The sequence below is a fragment of the Lissotriton vulgaris genome, chromosome 12 (genome assembly GCF_964263255.1).
Source record: "Lissotriton vulgaris chromosome 12, aLisVul1.2, whole genome shotgun sequence".
In the NCBI taxonomy this organism is placed as follows: domain Eukaryota; kingdom Metazoa; phylum Chordata; class Amphibia; order Caudata; family Salamandridae; genus Lissotriton; species Lissotriton vulgaris.
This window is the reverse complement of record NC_141700.1, coordinates 108,475,864-108,494,030: the sequence shown is the minus strand read 5'-3', so window position 1 is coordinate 108,494,030 and position 18,167 is coordinate 108,475,864. Positions and strand designations below refer to the sequence as shown.

Here is an 18,167-nt window from a genome sequence, read left to right as displayed (position 1 = left end):
CTCTGAATCTGCACTCTGAATCTGCACTCTGAATCTGCACTCTGAATCTGCACTCTGAATCTGCACTCTGAATCTGCACTCTGAATCTGCACTCTGAATCTGCACTCTGAATCTGCACTCTGAATCTGCACTCTGAAGCTCCACTCTGAATCTGCACTCTGAAGCTCCACTCTGAAGCTCCACTCTGAAGCTCCACTCTCCACTCTGAAGCTCCACTCTCCACTCTGAAGCTCCACTCTCCACTCTGAAGCTCCACTCTGAAGCTCCACTCTCCACTCTGAAGCTCCACTCTGAAGCTCCACTCTGAAGCTCCACTCTGAAGCTCCACTCTGAAGCTCCACTCTGAAGCTCCACTCTGAAGCTCCACTCTGAAGCTCTGAAGCCCCACTCTGAATCTCCACTCTGAAGCTCCACTCTGAAGCTCCACTCTGAATCTCCACTCTGAAGCTCCACTCTGAAGCTCCACTCTGAATCTCCACTCTGAAGCTCCACTCTGAAGCTCCACTCTGAAGCTCCACTCTGAAGCTCCACTCTGAAGCTCCACTCTGAAGCTCCACTCTGCAGCTCCACTCTGAAGCTCCACTCTGAAGCTCCACTCTGAAGCTCCACTCTGAAGCTCCACTCTGAAGCTCCACTCTGAAGCTCCACTCTGAAGCTCCACTCTGAAGCTCCACTCTGAAGCTCCACTCTGAAGCTCCACTCTGCACTCTGAAGCTCCACTCTGAAGCTCCACTCTGCACTATGAAGCTCCACTCTGAAGCTCCACTCTGCACTATGAAGCTCCACTCTGAAGCTCCACTCTGAAGCTCCACTCTGAAGCTCCAGCTCCACTCTGAAGCTCCACTCTGAAGCTCCACTCTGCACTATGAAGCTCCACTCTGAAGCTCCACTCTGAAGCTCCACTCTGAAGCTCCACTCTGAAGCTCCACTCTGAAGCTCCACTCTGAAGCTCCACTCTGAAGCTCCACTCTGAATCTCCACTCTGAATCTCCACTCTGAATCTCCACTCTGAATCTCCACTCTGAAGCTCCACTCTGAAGCTCCACTCTGAAGCTCCACTCTGAAGCTCCACTCTGAAGCTCCACTCTGAATCTGCACTCTGAAGCTCCACTCTGCACTCTGAAGCTCCACTCTGAAGCTCCACTCTGAAGCTCCACTCTGAAGCTCCACTCTGAAGCTCCACTCTGAAGCTCCACTCTGAAGCTCCACTCTGAAGCTCCACTCTGCACTCTGAAGCTCCACTCTGAAGCTCCACTCTGAAGCTCCACTCTGAAGCTCCACTCTGAATCTGCACTCTGAAGCTCCACTCTGAAGCTCCACTCTGAAGCTCCACTCTCCACTCTGAAGCTCCACTCTCCACTCTGAAGCTCCACTCTCCACTCTGAAGCTCCACTCTGAAGCTCCACTCTGAAGCTCCACTCTGAAGCTCCACTCTGAAGCTCCACTCTGAAGCTCCACTCTGCACTCTGAATCTGCACTCTGAAGCTCCACTCTGCACTCTGAAGCTCCACTCTGATGCGAAAAAAAGTATTTCACAGTGCAGAGTAACAGTCCTAAAATCCTGGCTGAACATAACAGTCTGCAGTTTCACACGTTACATTTGTGTTAGCTGCATTACGTCATAATTTATTGTCAAAGGCGAAATTCTGATTTAAATGGTGTATTCTGCGAACCGGACCCCGTTGTCTCCACTGCCCAGTGATATGATCAAATGCTTTCAGATGTTAAATCTACAGAAAGTTAAGCACTCCATTGATAGGATTCTCGTAGAATGGCCTGTCATTAATTTGGCCTCCAGGTTCGGAAGCATTCTTGAACTGCAGCAGGTATTAATGAGCGGGAGGGCGGGAGGGGGCGGGAAAGGGGGAGGAGAGACGCAGAAGACGGCCGGAGCAGGAAGGCGGGTGCCGGCAATGCCGGAACAGATTCGGGGGCGTTCCCGGCTTTCGCCTGACGTCGCGTGACGTCGGCAAAAGCCAAAGAATCTCGGGAACGCCCCCGTGTCTCCTCCGGCATTGACGGACAGGCCCGTCTTCCAATGGCTAGTCTCCATTTATGGAGCTAGCCAATGAAAGACGGAGGCCGTTCCTGTCTCCCATATAGATCTCAAGAGGTTTTTGCCTGCGCAAAACGCATCTTTTTCGCGAGGCAAAACCTAAAAATCAGTCCTGGTGCAGGTTGAGAGACTGGGCCTACATTTTGCAGAGAAAACCTTTCTTCTGTAGCATACCAGAGAACACGAGGATTAGAAAATGGACTTGCCAGAAAAAGTATATTCCCAAATAAAAGTACGCCCTGGGAGAGCAGGCTTGAAGGCCAAATGAATGGGGAAAAGGCTGGTCGAGCAAGAAGAGTCATGAATGGGCTAGAGTTTGCCACCTGTTGTTCTCTACCTTGGTAGGAGTTAAAAATTGAAGTCTCCCCAAGGTTACCATAGGACTAATACTGGGACTACTAAAACAAGTAAACAGAATGCACACCAGCTAGGATGTTCAGCAATTACCATTGCAACAAATGAAGGAGTAACAACTCACAGGGTGGTGGTGGTGGTGGTGGGTGATGGTGGTTAGTGGCGGAACTGCACCTAGGCACTGCCCAGTGGAAACTTCAGCCCTACACTACAAAGGCTCTTATAGTGAAGAATTAGCTCAAAGGAAATGTGTTTGAATGCCTACCTGGTGTGTTACCACGCCAGGTTACTGCGGAGCTGGTAATTTGTGAAGGGTATGTGAATGTGAAAAAAGTTAAAAATGTCACGATTGTGTCTCACATAAAAACTTTATTCTGTGGCCAATCTGACATATTAAAAGCGATGTGTTGGGAAACTACCAAATTAATTGTTTGGCTGTATCCACTTAAAGTGGGGTCAACATGTTTCTGCCCTTGATGTGTGATTTACTGGGTATTCATCAGGACCATGGGGAGTGTACCTCGGCGGTATGGGCACGATAAGGCCCACCCTAACCAGAGGACGTAAAAGTTAAAATTGGTGTAGAAAAAGCTTGTTTTGGGGCAACAATTCCTCAATGTCCTTCATGTGCCACTTGAATCATTTTCTACCGCAGGCTCTCCGGAATCAGAATTCTTCACCCTAGCAATATAACTCTTTCCTGAGTTATGGACAGTTCATCTTTGATATTTTCGTATTTTTAATATTCACCATCACTGGTGAGAGGTTAAGGGTGTAGGTTCCATGACTGATGCGTCATGATATCTTTCCACTTTAGCATGCCACGGGCATGGCTCGTGGTAGTGATAATCTGGGCGAACGAAATGACAGCAGGAGTGTTTGATTTAATAAGGACATTGATATAGGCTTCAGCCGTCTTGGATAGAGTACCAAGACCTTGTATAAGCACTCTGGAAAAGTAGTCAGCAGAGTTCTGATCCTTCCCTGGAGGATGCACAAAGTTATATTTGTTCTCTTGTACTCCCCCATCGTTCATTGTGTCAGTCACCAGCAAAACAAGCATTTGCAATGCAATAGGTCTCGCATTAGGCAGACCCTCCAGTTTATTGCGATTTCGCGATTCATGAAAAAAATCGCGAAATCAGCAGATTACCACGATGGCTGCGATAATAACCATATTGGCTGCGATATTATGCCAGTCAGTTTTTGAGCTGCCAGCCGCAAGTACTTCACAGGTCATTAAAAGACCTTTCACTTGATAATGAGGCTTTTATGGCTGGAAGGGGGGGGGGGCGCATTCTTTTTATCCTTTCCAGGCCGGGCCCTCTGGTTACGACCTGTGAAGCGCCTCGTTGTGGGCTGCACAGTGCATCGTGAAGGAATCCGTCCCCTTTAGTGAACTGCCTAAAATAGAAATCGAAAAACTGCATCACGACCAATAACAATTTCCATTTTGTTCACATCAGACTTTGAATTGTCGTTCTAAATCATTCAGAGGTCAAATTATAATGAGTTCCGGAGTTAAGTCACTAAACAGCTCATTTGGTTCCTAGTACATGCAAATGAATCAGTCTTCCACAGAAGCAAAAAGAGACAATCCTCCTTAAGCTCCGACAGCCACAGTATTGGTTTCAATGTGGGTTTGTCTAATCAAAAGTGTTGCAGAAACAATGCTTCTTTAAATGTGTAAGCAGTACTGAAATGCCTGTAAGCTCTTGCTGTAAAAACCATGAGGTCAGTTTCAGTTAAGGATGATTGCGGTATTAGGTGTCTGCATCTTGGCCAGAGTCAGGAGGTCTGACTCCATTGGTAGCACTGAAGAGCATGGCTGGACTGGCCAGCTGGGCTAACGCACACTCACCGCACATGGCGGCTGAATTTATCATTATTGCCTGGGCTGTTTTAAGTTCCCAGTCTGGCACTACTGAAGAGTGGCGGATTGATAACCCGTACCAGCTCAGCGCCATCTTTGGAAAAATAAAAATAACACAGTAGGTCAGATTAACAAAAGGTGACTAAGATTACGATAATCAGTACTACTGGAACACTACCTCACATATTCATCAGTGACAGGGATCCTAGAGAAATCAGAAGTTCCTCATCAGTTTCTGGAAGGAAGGAAAATGTATAATTTAGCAGGTCCTAAAAAACAGAAGTGGGGGGTCTAACCAAGTTAGGCAGCATAGCGCGTGACATCACATTGAGTGACATCATTGAGCGCGACATGGAACGTTGCATCACAGAAGTGGCATCAAGACCCATGACCACACAGGAATTGACATCACAAAATGTGACACAAAATTTTAGACCTCACACTTCTGTTTAGCCCAACTGGCAGATGAAGAATTGCAATTCCAAGGGATAACAGCCTTAACCTGTGGGCTGCTTCCTCTATTCCATATTCCAGATTGCCTAATCAAAGTGGAATACTCTGCTAAAACAGTTTCCATTGATTTAAGGCTGAAAATGAATGCTTATGAGTAAAATAAAGTGCCGCTAAATTTCCATATTTGTGCCGCTAAATTTCCATATTTGTGCCGCTAAATTTGCGAATCCATGCCGCTATATCCTGGGGGGGTCTGATTAGGAAAGTTTGAGCTATTGGTTTTGTAAATGACACATTTTTTATTTATGTGTTGGTTTTGAAAATAGCGAAATAGATAGCTTTGTCATTTACAATGCCAATAGTTATAACTTTTGCAAATGTTACACCTATAGCATTTTTAATGTAATATGTGTTGTATTTACGTGACTTAGATGTATTGATATTACAAATAACAATGGCTTTAAATAGTTTTGAATAATTAATACTTAAATAAAAATAAAAGTTATTGTAATGTATAATGGCAATAGCTTATACTTTTGTAAATAACTTTTGTGAAGATTATGTTCAGTGTATTTTATTGTGACAAAAATCCAAGAACAGAAGTGAAATATTAACATAATTTTGTGGCATTTGTAATAAAGCTTAAAACATTGATAGAACATATTTGAACCAGTTGTTGTTGAATGGTTGCACAGATTGATGCTGTGGTGGCGACGAGTGATGTTGTGGTGGCGACGAGTGATGCTGTGGTGGCGACGAGTGATGCTGTGGTGGCGCATAGTGATGTTGAGGTGCCCCTGAGTGATGCTGTGGTGCTGATGAGTGATGATGTGGTGATACGTTAGATAGATAGAATGAGGGCGATAGATAGAGTGAGGGTGATAGATAGATAGAGTGAGAGCGATAGAGTGAGGGCGATAGATAGAGTGAGGGCGATAGATAGAGTGAGGGCGATAGATAGAGTGAGAGTGAGAGTGATAGATAGAGTAAGGGCAATAGATAGATAGAGTGAGGGCGATAGATAGAGTGAGAGCGATAGACAGACAGATAGATAGAGTGAGGGTGATAAATAGATAGAGGGTGATAGATAGATAGAGGGTGTGGCGGGGGTCTCTAAAGTGTCTGCTCTCACATTCTGGCTCTACAAGGGTTAAAAGCTAGTGTCTCGGATAATGAATTCAGTAATATTGTATGTTTTATGACTCAAGTTCATGTTTGTTTTGCTGTGGGATGGCCACTTTCCACCCGGTTGTGTGAAAATCAATAAAGAGATAAAAAAAACAAGTCAAACCAGTCCAAAAGGGCAGTAATTGAATGCAGCTCAAAACAAGGGCATCATGGAGGGGGCAGGGGAGAAGCGCACAGGCAATAGAATGGGAGGGGGAGGATGGAAAACACAGAGAATAGGAGGAGGCGTGAACAAAGGGATGGGGAAAACAAAACGAGCGAGGGGGAACGGATGAAAAGCAGACACCTCTTTTAACAAATATAGCTTTCACAGATACAAAAAATGACAAGGTAAATTTTTACATAATAACGAGTTTGTGAATAGCATTCCCATTGGTGTTTCTGAAAGCGCTATATTTTTCAGTGTTTATGAAAGCACTATATTTTTCTCTACGTTGTGAGTCCCAAGGACACCTGAAGTTTAGACTTGCAAAAAATAAAGCTACCGGGCCTTAATGCAGGTTAATGCCCAAATGCTGCACCGTCTGTTTCGCGGAGCTAATTTCCGTATCAGTCTTCTGAATGAATGCTAGTTTGAATTTTGAGCGCCATCATGGGTTCTTTGTGATTATTTCAGTCTTTGCTGCATGAAGTATACAGAGATATTTTTTATGCATACCATATAGTGAACATACTGTGCCTACTTATTTTACCACGTAAACTCTGTGTTATTTCTACAAAGCAGTGTGTGCTTTTTTGACGTGGACTCCACGATGATATAATAGGCGTAATTCTTCTAAAAAAACTGTACTGCACAGGAAAAATGGGTCAAAAAAGCAAGTTTTAAATGTTGCATCCTACGGTTTGTTGTTGTGCTTTCAAAGGGCTTGCTGCTTGTTACGATAAAGAAAGAAAGGAAATCAGTCGGAAAAACAAACACTTTAGGAGAAGGATTTCGGTTTTATTAAGTAAATGAACAGGTACGGTTGGATTAGAAATCAGCAGTTAAAGCGAACAGTCAAAGTGAAATGTAGAGAAACAAGCAGTTTGGAGCTGGTTTGCGGAGCTTCATTCCGCTGCGTTTTGCTGGCTCAGGTGCGGTTATGTAATATTAAATTGTCCTTAGGCTAAAAATAAGCATGCTGTGCAGATTTTTCTTTTTTAACCCAAAGAGGAGTAAGAATTTATAAACAAGAAAAAAAAATCGCATTGATCTGTCTTGGCATTGCTGTGGGGAGGGGGGAGGAGAAATGCGTGTCACGGCCGCCAGGCCGGGAAGTGTGAAGCAGTGGGCGGGGAAGCAGATCCCTTTGAAGCTGCTGGGCAGAAATACGAGTCACGGCCTGGCGGCCGTGAAGTGTGAAGCAGTGGGGGGGGGGGGGGAGGCAGGAGAAAGCAAATGGTAAGGGGAGCCTTTGAAGAGCAAGCAGGGGCTAGAAGTGTGTTCACGAGCACTTGCACTTCTACAAATACTCAGCTTTCTGGTTTGACTGCAATAGGTCTCTCTACAAGACCTAAAAAGGCTTTCGGTAAAGGAATACATGGAAATGTTAAAAAGCCCATACCACTGGTAAACTGTCTTTTACAGGCTCTGAATAAGTTTGTTTTGTTTGGCACAAACTCCTACTTGCATATGCCACAATATGCCTTTGAGCATTTGGGTGTCCATTATGCTGTGCAATGACTGCACCTAACCCCACTGGGCTGGCGTCAACAAAAACTTCTGTATTAAGCTTCGGATTGAAATATGACATTTCAGCAGCGTTCTTAATGGCTTGTTTTATTTCCCTAAAACTTATCTCACATTCGTGTGACCAATGAAATGAAACATTCTTTTTCGTCAACTCTCTCAATAGAGCACTTACAGTGCAAAGTCTTGTTTCTATCTGGAATAGTAGCTGGCCGTGCCAAGAAATGAACGCACCTTAGAAACATTGTGTGGGGGGGGGATCTGCATTTGACAGCACTTGTACTTGAGCAAGATTGGGCGTCATACTCCCGTCAGAAAAGATATAGCCAAAGAATTTTAACTTTTGTGGAAATCACATTTATCTGCATTCAAAGCCAAGCCTGCATCTGCAAGTGAACAACATACATGTGTGAGAGCTTTATCGTGCTGTTTTGGTGTAACTCCAAAAACGAATATGTCATTGCTATAACTGAACGCATTCATGACAGTCTGTATAATACATCGAATGACGTCTTGAAAGAGTTCTGCATCCAATGACACACCAAAATGTAGTCTTTTGTATCGAAACAGACCAACATGTGTAGAAAACGCTGTAATGTACCTGCAATTTTCTTCAAGTTCCTACTAATGATAGCCTTTATTCAAATCAAGAAAAGAGAAGACTTTTGCACAATTTAATTGTGTTATGTTAGCAATGTGCAAACCTAGATGTTCTCGTTCAATTGCCTTGTTCGGCTGGGGCATGTTAACACATATGCATACAGCTCCTTCACGGTCCTTTTAGGGCACTACCAGTGTGGGAGAAACCCATGGCGTGAGAACAGTAGACCGCTCAATTACATCATGCTTAATTAATGATGCAAGTTATTTTTCAACAGTGTCTTGTAAGAGGAAAGCACTTTGTCTATGTCAACAGGACGGATGTCCTCATTAATATGCAGCTTTACTTACATAGTCTTAAGCTTTCCTAAACCATGAAATAATGAAGTGAATTGACTTACTATTTCAAGGTGAGCATTCATGCTGTAGATTACGGAAATCAGTACCATATCAGCAGCTGTGCTAAAACTGAGAGGATAGGCACTCAACAATGTAGCCTGAAGCACATGGTTGCACTTTGGTTTTCTTGTGTTTTGATCGTCTGTACAAATGAACCTTGACTTTTTAATGGCGTTGATGCAGCCTATGTATACACTTTGGTTTTCAATGGCTTCAGTCACGGTAATTGAGACAATTCATTATATTTCTCATCAGAAATAATGTTTATTAAAGCACCACTATGGATAATGGAAGGTTTCAAACAATCATTTCTTTTCAGTGTAAACTTTGGACAATGTTTGAATGACTTTGGTACTTTAGCATGTAGACTTTTCTTTGACTGACATTTTTTTTACATGCAGTCAGTCCAACACGAGCATGCTTTTCTGATGTAGACATTGACATGGCACAGCCATCTTTTTCACTTTCACTAATACTGATCTAGAAGAACCGCTTGACAATGATTTAGATGACTATCTATTTTGTTCATGCCAATTTGTCTTAACTGATGTGGCCAATTGGCCTAGTGTGTGCATCAAACGCTGCTTCTGGAATATTACGGCGATTTGCTGCGGAGTTCGTGACTCCAGGACGGCGGATGCAGAGCGATTGACGCCGACGCTGTCCTGTGACCCCAGGGCCTACGGGAGAGGCACGGGCCCGCGCTGACGAACAGCACGTGGGATACCCCGTCAGAGACCCCACCGGCGGTGGGAGCAGAGAAGGGATCGTGCGGTGGCCTGCCGATGGTGATGCCTGGAGAAGAGGTGAGGCCTGCGCGCGGCCGGGGCCAGACAACGCTGGTGGCTTGGCCGCGTGTACAGCCCGGATGCGCCTCTGCTGAAGGCCAAATTGTTGTGGGTGAATCAGAGAGCCTTCACACGGAACAGAGGCGAGACCCCGGTGGCTGACAGGGCGGTGCGGGCCTGCTCTACAGGACAGCCCAGTGGGATCCCCTGCCAAGGTTCCCAGCAGAGGGAAGGTGAGGCTGCGCATGGCTAGGCTGCCAGCACGCACCACAACCAACGAAGAGAAGAGCCCCGCAGTAATTTCAGAGACGGGCAGGAAACCCCTGGGTAGTTGCTGGCTGGGGCGGAGGGCCGCCGCATGCTCTGACCTGGGAGATCTCTGGGTGCTTTCATGTGGTGGCCTGGCTGGAGGGACCCCAGCATTAAGATCAGCATCAAACACACACCTCCTAGATGAAAGGCCCGGACACAGCTTCAAGCCTATGAACATCGGCAGCGGCGGGACCACGAAGGCTGCGTAATCACCTGGGCTTGGGTGTCCTCTTCAGTTCCCAGCCCCGGAGCGCGTCTTGCATGGAGAGGTGGCGGTTTGAAGGCGAGAGGAAAACTGGACGTCCCTGGCCTGCAGTGCTGCGCCAAACTGATGAAGACTTGGTCCCCGGGTCCCGCCGGGCCGCGCAGTCACTGAGAAGGGCCCTGTGAGAGGACTGGCAGTCCCCTGGTGGGGATTTAGGTGTGGGCCCTGGCGAGCCTTAAGGGACAAGATGTGTTCTTACTGAGAGGGGAGGTGCCTGGGCGGCAAGGTTGACCCGAGACACCCGGAGGGTATAAGCTCAGGGATCTCAAGAGCCGCTGAAGCTGCAAAAAGACCTATAACGACCAATACGCTCTGCGCTGCCCCAGAAGGCAACGGACACTCCCTAGGAGCCCCCTCTGGCTGTGCTTGGATCTCCCCCAGACTTGATACGCAGAGCCTGGACTGTTGTCGGGGAGGGGGCCACTGGGAGCGATTCCTTTCCGCAGATGGCACTGCTGCGGTCGCCTTCGCTACATCCATCGCCCACAACAAGAGTGGGTAGGGCCAGTGTCTAGGAGTCCTAGACTCTGCTGCAGCATCCTGCCCCTCGGTGCTAATCAAGGACACTGTGATGTGGAACCGTCCAGGGCGAACAGCGGGGACCGCCTTACCCGACTCCCGCCTGTGTGGCAGCCGCCACCCTCCAGTGATCCCATGGCCTCGGCCAGGAATAAGAAGGACAGGTCCGTCAAAGAGATGCTGCTGAAGCAAACTACCACCTCCTACTTAGTGAATGCACCAGTGGACGACGACGACAAACTTAAGGGAGATCTGGAGGCCCAGGATGCCCCTACAAATCAAGCCTTCATTTCCAAACTTTTCTCGGTCCTACGAGAGGATCTGCTTACCAAGCAAAATCAGCTATCAACGGACTTGAAGGATGTCAGTAAGGACTTGGACGAGGTGGGGGACCGCGTCGCGTCACTGGAAGAGCGAGAATATAATAATAGGGAGGAAGAGCTGGAAATGATGCAGCAGGAGCTGTTGCATGTGCGAGAGCAGCACATTGAACTGCAAGCAGCCGCGGAGGACCTGGAGAATTGTTCGCGCCGCAACAACATGCTCATCAGAGGGGCCCCTTCCCATGCAGAAGGTGATGACATCCGGGTATATGTGCTGGCTCATTTTGAACAAGTCCTGGACGGGAAAGGTCCCTCAGAAATCCAAATGGACAGGGTACACCGAGTAGGACTACCCAAAGGCGCCAAAGCTCCTCCACCTGATATCATTGTGTGTGTACATGATTTCCAACTTAAAGAGTTCATCCTCCTCCATGCCCGGAAGGCTCACCCGGTCCAGTTTAGGGGGCACATGTTGACTTTCTTCCAGGACCTCTCCCTGACTACTCTTGCCAAAAGAAGGGAGTTCTAAGCTGTCACCACACACTTAAGGGAAAGGGGGATAACGTACTCCTGGGGTCACACTTTTTGCATGTTATTTCGGCTCGAGAACAAGTTATGACAAATAAAATGTCTGAAAGAAGCCGCCGATGTGCTGGGACTCCCCATGGAACCTTCGCAAGCAGAACCCTCCAGGCGTAGGGAGACCAAGACCACTCCTGCATCACAATGGCGGTGAGCGGGGATCCTCCCGCTGTCCACAAACCAGACCCAGAAACAATCGCCAGCGAAAGAAAGGCTAACTCACCGGAACGCTCGGTCTCCTCTTGGTCTGCTTCTTAGGCGTCAGTTGGCCTGCTCTCAGATGGCGCCGGGGAGCTCCCGTCATTGTACTTCTCCTCCCTGAGTGCCACTCAAGGGAATCCACCCCCTCAAAGATTGAAGACTCGCCTGGGGTGTCTGGCCCACGCTTCCGGTGTTTTCTCTCCTGACGAACTGGTGTCTCCTGTTGAGAGGAAATAGGCTCTTTTTCGCTATGTGGGGCTGGGGGGGGGGGGGATTTTTTTGGGTTAAGTTCAGGGTTTCATTATTTGTTCTATTTACCTTGTTATTTCATCCCTTCTCTTCACTGGAACCCAAGAAAAAACGCTGTCCTGACTGTGCAGGAGAGCCTATGGACTGGGCGAGATAGCAGATCCATGCACATGGCTAGGCCTCCCTATACACCTTCAGATGATGGGTAAAACCCTAAAAACTGTAAGCCTAAATCTTCGGGGGCTAAACCACCCAGTGAAAAGAACAGCGATATTGTCCCTTCTGGAAAGCTCCCAAGGGGATATCGGTCTCCTGCAGGAAACTCACCTATTGCAGCGCGATACATACCGCATGCACTCCTGGCGTTTCCCCTTCCAAGGCTGGTCATCCAACATGAGGCAAAAAACCAATGGGGTTGCAATTCTTTTCAGTGCAAAGTTTAGCGGCAAATTGCTGGCCACCACCGTAGAAATAAAGGGGAGACTTTTGGCTGTCCGGATACAGTGGGAGACCTTGCAGTTCACGCTCGCCAACATTTACACCCCAAATACACAACAAGAATGATTCATTTGCAAGCCCTACGTGAGGTTTGAGTGTCCGCTGACGAGGAACTATTAGTGGGTGGTGATCTTAACCTTGTCATGGACTCGAATTTAGATAATTCGGGGCAAGAACACACACAGACTGGATCCCTATTGGACGAGGGGAAGCGCTGGTTGGGAGAACATGGGTTTTAAGACATATGGCACACACACCACCCGGAAACCAGGGACTATACATACTACTCGGCAGCTCACAAAACCTACGCATGCATAGACCACTTCCTAGCCTCCCCTGCACTGGCCTCGACCACATCAGACCCCACCATTGACCCCCGCTCCTTATCAGATCATGTCATGATCACGGTTACACTGCAGAAGACAACACGCTCCATGCCCGAGGGGTTGGAGACTGAGGGACACACTACTGCAATCCAAACCGGTAGTAGAGGCGGTAAGTGCCCGTATCCGAGACTATTTGCAAATCAACGATAAAGGATCTACTTCCTTGGCGGCGTGGGAAGCACTGAAACTGGTAGTCAGAAGGGAATGTATAGCGGTCTTAGCTGGAGAGAATTAAGCGTGCAGGGAGAAAAGGCAAGGCATAGCGCAGGAAGTGAAAGGACTAGAGGCGATCCATAAAAAGACTGGGGCGCCGAGAGTATGGGGGGAGCTGGAGAAAAAGAGACTCCTATTGTCCCGTCTGGACCTTGACAAAGCAAAATATGCTCTCTTACGTCTCCAACATAAATTTGTTATCAGTTGCGATAAATAGGGCACAATGTTAGCGCAAAGACTCAGGGCCAAGACCATGATGACCACAATCCGGTCAATCAGCACAGCGTCCAGGGTGTTTCTGTGCAGGTAGATAGAGATATAGCACGAGAATTTCAAACCTTCTACAGCTCCCTGTACGTGGAAGACAACTCATCCACTCTCTCGTTTTTGCAGGATGTTCAGGTCACTAGACAGACTGATACCATCGCTGAACAGCTGGACCAACCCATCCGTGCGGAAGAAGTGATTACGGCCATTGCACATCTCCAAAGAAATAAAGCGCCATGCCCGGATGAGTTCACGGCCCAATTTTATAAAGCATTTTGCCCAGAACTAGCCCCACTGTTATCCTGAAACCAATGAAAGATCTGGCTGATTGTGCCTTCTACCGTCTGATCTCACTTTTAAACACTGATGCGAAAATATTTGCTGGGATACTGGCAGCCCGCCTCAATCCGCTGATGGAGGGGTTTATTGACCAAGATCAATCGGGATTCCTACTCACCCGATAGAGCGGGGACAACATGAAAAGTTTGTTACATCTCACAAATGTCATCCACAGATCGGGTCGAGAGGCGACATTCCTTGCCATTGACGCTGAAAAAGCGTTTGACCGAGTGAGATGGTCCTATTTGTTCGCTACGCTACGCCATTTTGATTTCCGGGAGGGCTTTATTAAATGGATCTCCTCTATTTATAGCGCCCCCAGAGCCTTTGTGAGGGTAAATAGAGAGTCGTCCAACCGGTTCCCTATAGCCAGAGGTACTCGACAGGGCAGTCCCTTGTCCCCACTTCTTTTTGCGCTCTATATGGAGCCCTTTGCAAAGAGGGTACGAGACAACCCTCAGATTAGTGGTATTAAATTCGGGGCAGATACACATACCATCAGCCTATATGCGGATGATGTGATCCTTTTGTTGACCCAGCTACAAACCTCACTTTCGGCCCTGCTTTCGGAGATGGACCACTTTGGAGAGCTTTCAGGATTAAAAGTTAACCTGGGCAAAACCCAAATCTTGGACTTCTCAGTGGCCCCCGCCCAGCGAGACCTCCTTGAGAGTACATTTCCTCTCACATGGACATAAGAGTCTATCACATACCTGGCATCTCACGTGCCACCACTGTGCCTAAGACTTCACAATTAAACTACACTCCTCTAGAGGCGCAAACGTTGCAGGCCTTGAACAACTGAAGCCGAATGGGCCTCTCCTGGTTCGGTAGAGTGGCTGATTAAGATGACAATCTTGCCGGATATTTTATACATCTTCCAGACCATCCCGGCGCTACCCCCCCAAAAGCTATCCGCTCACTTCAACTAGCCATCAACTTTGTATGGGGAAATAAGAAAGTGCGACTAACCAGTGCCCAACTAACCCAACATAAGAAGGAAGGCAGAATGGGTCTCCCCCCTGATACACAGATACATCCAAGCATCACACCTCAGGTACAAACTCGAATGGAATCGGCCCGTTCCGAAAAATACTGGACATTTATGGACCAGACAGTAGCAGGGGGCAATATCTGGAGGGATATCTGGCTTCCATGCAAGCACAGAGCTTGGGAGCTATACTTTTCCCCAGTGACAATTCAAACGATTAAAATTTGGGACATTGTAGCGGGGGTCAAATCCCTCACCACATTCCCTTCCCCAATAACCCCAATCACTGGGAACACTGATTTTCCACCGGGCCACTACTCTGTGGTTTTTGATAAGTGGCAATAACTGGGCTGTAAACGGGTCGATGCGCTATTTGATATGAATGGCATAATCCCCTTTGACCAATTAAAACAAGATTATGGCCATGCTGTCCTGTTCGTTGAAACGCTGAGACTGACATTTCAGGTTTACTTTGTCGGCCCTTATCAAGGAGGCTTCCAAACCCTAGTAAAGCAACCACACCGAGTGCCTCTGACTCGGGTCACAACCTACGTTCTCTATGCACTAGTCACTCACCATCCACTATATAGCCCTGATGAAGTTCAATTTTTGAACGAAACGCGTTGGCTGGTGTATTTTATCAACCGCATGGATTGTTACAAATAAAGATTGATGCAAGGAAGACACTGATCAAGCTTCCTTATTTAAGCAATACTGTCTTGGGAGTGCACCGCTCCATTGTCCTTAAAGAATGGGAGGATATTCACTACAGAGCCACCCAAACAGCGCATAGCACTGCAGGAGCAGAATCTACGTACAAAGTACTCTTATATTGGTATCTCACCCCAGCGCGCATACATAGTTGGGATAAGAGCAGGTCTGAGAAATGCTGGCGCGGCTGCGGCCAAACAGAGCCACTCGTCCATTTGCTTTGGCACTGCCCTAAGCTGGAACGCTTTTGGGCGACGGTTCTGGATGATATAGACAGAGCCTTCAGCACCACCATACCACGCTTTCCAGCGTACACACTCTTAGGACTGCCAAATCTAGTTATATTTCCTCTGCGCTCCTTGAGTGGGCGCCAAATTGCTCTTGCTCTACTAGCGGCGTGTCAGGTGCTTTTAGCTAGATGGGGAACAGAGATTGTCCCGGACCATACACACTGGCTCCATAAGTTATGGGAAACCTTAGCGATGGAGCGCCTGCCACTGGTGGTGGACCATAAGGAGGAAACCTATAGCGAACTTTGGGCCCCATTCATCCAGATTTTCTCTGTTGAACTATGGGAAGTTGCCTGCCTTCAATATCTCAAGATTCTGAGACTAATCCCAAATTAATTGAGCCTACTGCGCCGCTAGTTAGCAGATTACGTAGCAGCAGGTCTCCATAGGCCGTGAGTAAAGATAAACTTATTACAGGAATAGCGCTACGTTGCTGTACAGAAGTTAGGTGAGGGGAAAGGGGTGGGGGTTGCAGGGAGGGTGTTATTTCCTTTTATTCCTTCTCTGTTTTTCTTCCCCGCCTGATGGAGTTTTTCCTGAGTTTGCTTCTCTAGTTTGTTATCTTGGTCCTACATGGACTCCAATCGCTGCCTGCCCACAGGGTTGTTGGCATTGAAGCTGTGTACTCCAGTCAAAATTGATTGACAGCCGGCCCCAAGGTTGTAACGTTTTACTGTGTTTATTTCTTGGACCTCCCAATAAAAAAAGAATGGTTCCATAAAATAGATGTCAAGGTATCCGACTTTCGGCTTTTACTCCAAACAGAGCCAGCACAATTTTAGTAACACCCATTCTAGGCCAGCATGTCTAGCAAGACAGGCGCTGTAGAGAATGATTCCAAGTTTTCATATACTGAAGATTTTTATTATCAGCATATTTTGTACCATGCTGATCTGTTTTAGTAGCAATTTTTAATGAGCATTTTAATTATGTATTTGTGTTGGTTGTAGTTAAGTACTTTTATATTTTTTGAAACCGAAATATTATAAACTTGGTGCAAGAGCATGGCACCCATGGCGGTTATGTATTACCCATGTAGAGGCATTCCACATTGAGAGAGCAGTTTCACAATACTACTAGCAACCTTCCATGATACACTTTAGTGATCACTGCTGATAATCTTTGCATATGGAGGCAACCTATGTAATATTGTCGATGTGGAAACTTTTAAATCTCTAATGATATTTGTATCTGAGGAAGATCTTCATTGAACATAAGTAGCTCTAACTACAAAAAAGGTTGGAGACCCCTGCCTACAGTTAAGGGTACAAATAGGCACACAAGCTTGTAACTATTGAACATCTAGGAAAGCCCACTTTCCACACTTTGGACCCCCTTCCTTCCTCAGTAGTAAAAAAAACTCAACCACATAATTGACCCTTTCTGGACAAAAATCATCAACTCCTCTCTCACATCAGGTTGTGTCTCAGACCCTTTCAACTAGGACAAATCACACACATACTTAGTTCAGTTCAGTTCAGTAGTTCAGTAAATCTTTATTTCGACGATTAAAAACCATCATAAAAATACATGACAATAAAAATTTCATTAAATTACATTTCTGAACTTTTGACAAATTAAAACTACAAGGAGTAGAAGGTACAATTCATAGAGAGAAATAATTATTATGTACAAAGGTTGGTTAATTTCTTGTGTTTCTCAGTCTTACTGCTACTTTTAAGAAACTTATAATAGAGCATAAGGTGTGCATATCACTAGCTCTCTGTAAGAAAAGCAGTGCAGCTCTTGCATGACGAAATTTCTGCTTCCTGAGGATGTCAACCAAAAATCTACGCCTAGGGTTTCGATAAAATGAACATAAAAGTACAACACACGTACTCAAGAAACTAGGAGCCGACCCCAACGATCTCAACGACCTCAGACCTATCTCCAACCTCCCGTTCCAGCTAAAACATTGGAGAAGTGCGTTCTCAAACAACTTAGCAAACACATTGATGATTTCAACCTCCTCGACACCTTTCAATCAGGGTTCAGGAAAGGGTGTAGCACTGAAACAGCCATGCTTAATATCTCAGATGACATCCACAGAACCTTAGATGAAGGTGAAGCTTGTCTCCTCATCCATGTTGACCTATCAGCAGCATTCGACACAATAAACTATCCAGCGTTACTTGAGACTTTGAAGAGGCGCTCTGGCATTAATGGCAGAGTACTTGAATGGTTCACTTCCTTCCTCCAGCACCGTTCGCAACAAAATCAACTCTTGTGTCTCTAAGCCAAAACGAGTCACACTTGGGGTCCCGCATGGTGGCTTTTCGGATGCGTGGGATCACGGCGAGGGCTAGGTTGGACGTGCGTAGTTGGCGGGTGGGGGTGTAGAAGGATAGGAGATTGTTGAGGTATCTGGGTCCTAGGTTGTGGAGGGCCTTGTGTGCGTGAGTGAGGAGACGGAATGTGATTCTTTTGCTGACAGGGAGCCAGTGCAGGTCTCTCAGGTGTTCTGATATGTGGTTGTGTCAAGGTATGTCCAGGATGAGTCGGGCGGAGGCGTTCTGAATGCGTTGAAGCCTTTTCTGCAATTTGGCAGTGGTTCCGGTGTAGAGGGTATTTCCATAGTCTAGTCGGCTGGTGACAAGTGCTTGGGTGACCATCTTCCTAGTTTCGGTGGGGATCCAAATGA

At 46.7% G+C, this 18,167-nt stretch overlaps 1 protein-coding gene across 3 annotated transcripts in view; it reads right to left on the bottom strand.

Annotated features, from left to right (window-relative positions):
• Positions 1–18,167, bottom strand: part of DAP3 (death associated protein 3) — a 112,293-nt gene that overhangs the window by 87,411 nt on the left and 6,715 nt on the right. Inside the window, exon 1 of one of the 3 annotated variants that reach the window (XM_086947413.1) lies at positions 11,605–11,653. The exons of the other annotated variants lie outside the window; for them this stretch is intronic. The gene's annotated coding sequence lies outside the window, so the exon portion shown is untranslated. Of the gene's footprint in view, positions 1–11,604; positions 11,654–18,167 lie in introns of those variants that run through there. 3 annotated transcript variants of the gene reach the window in all.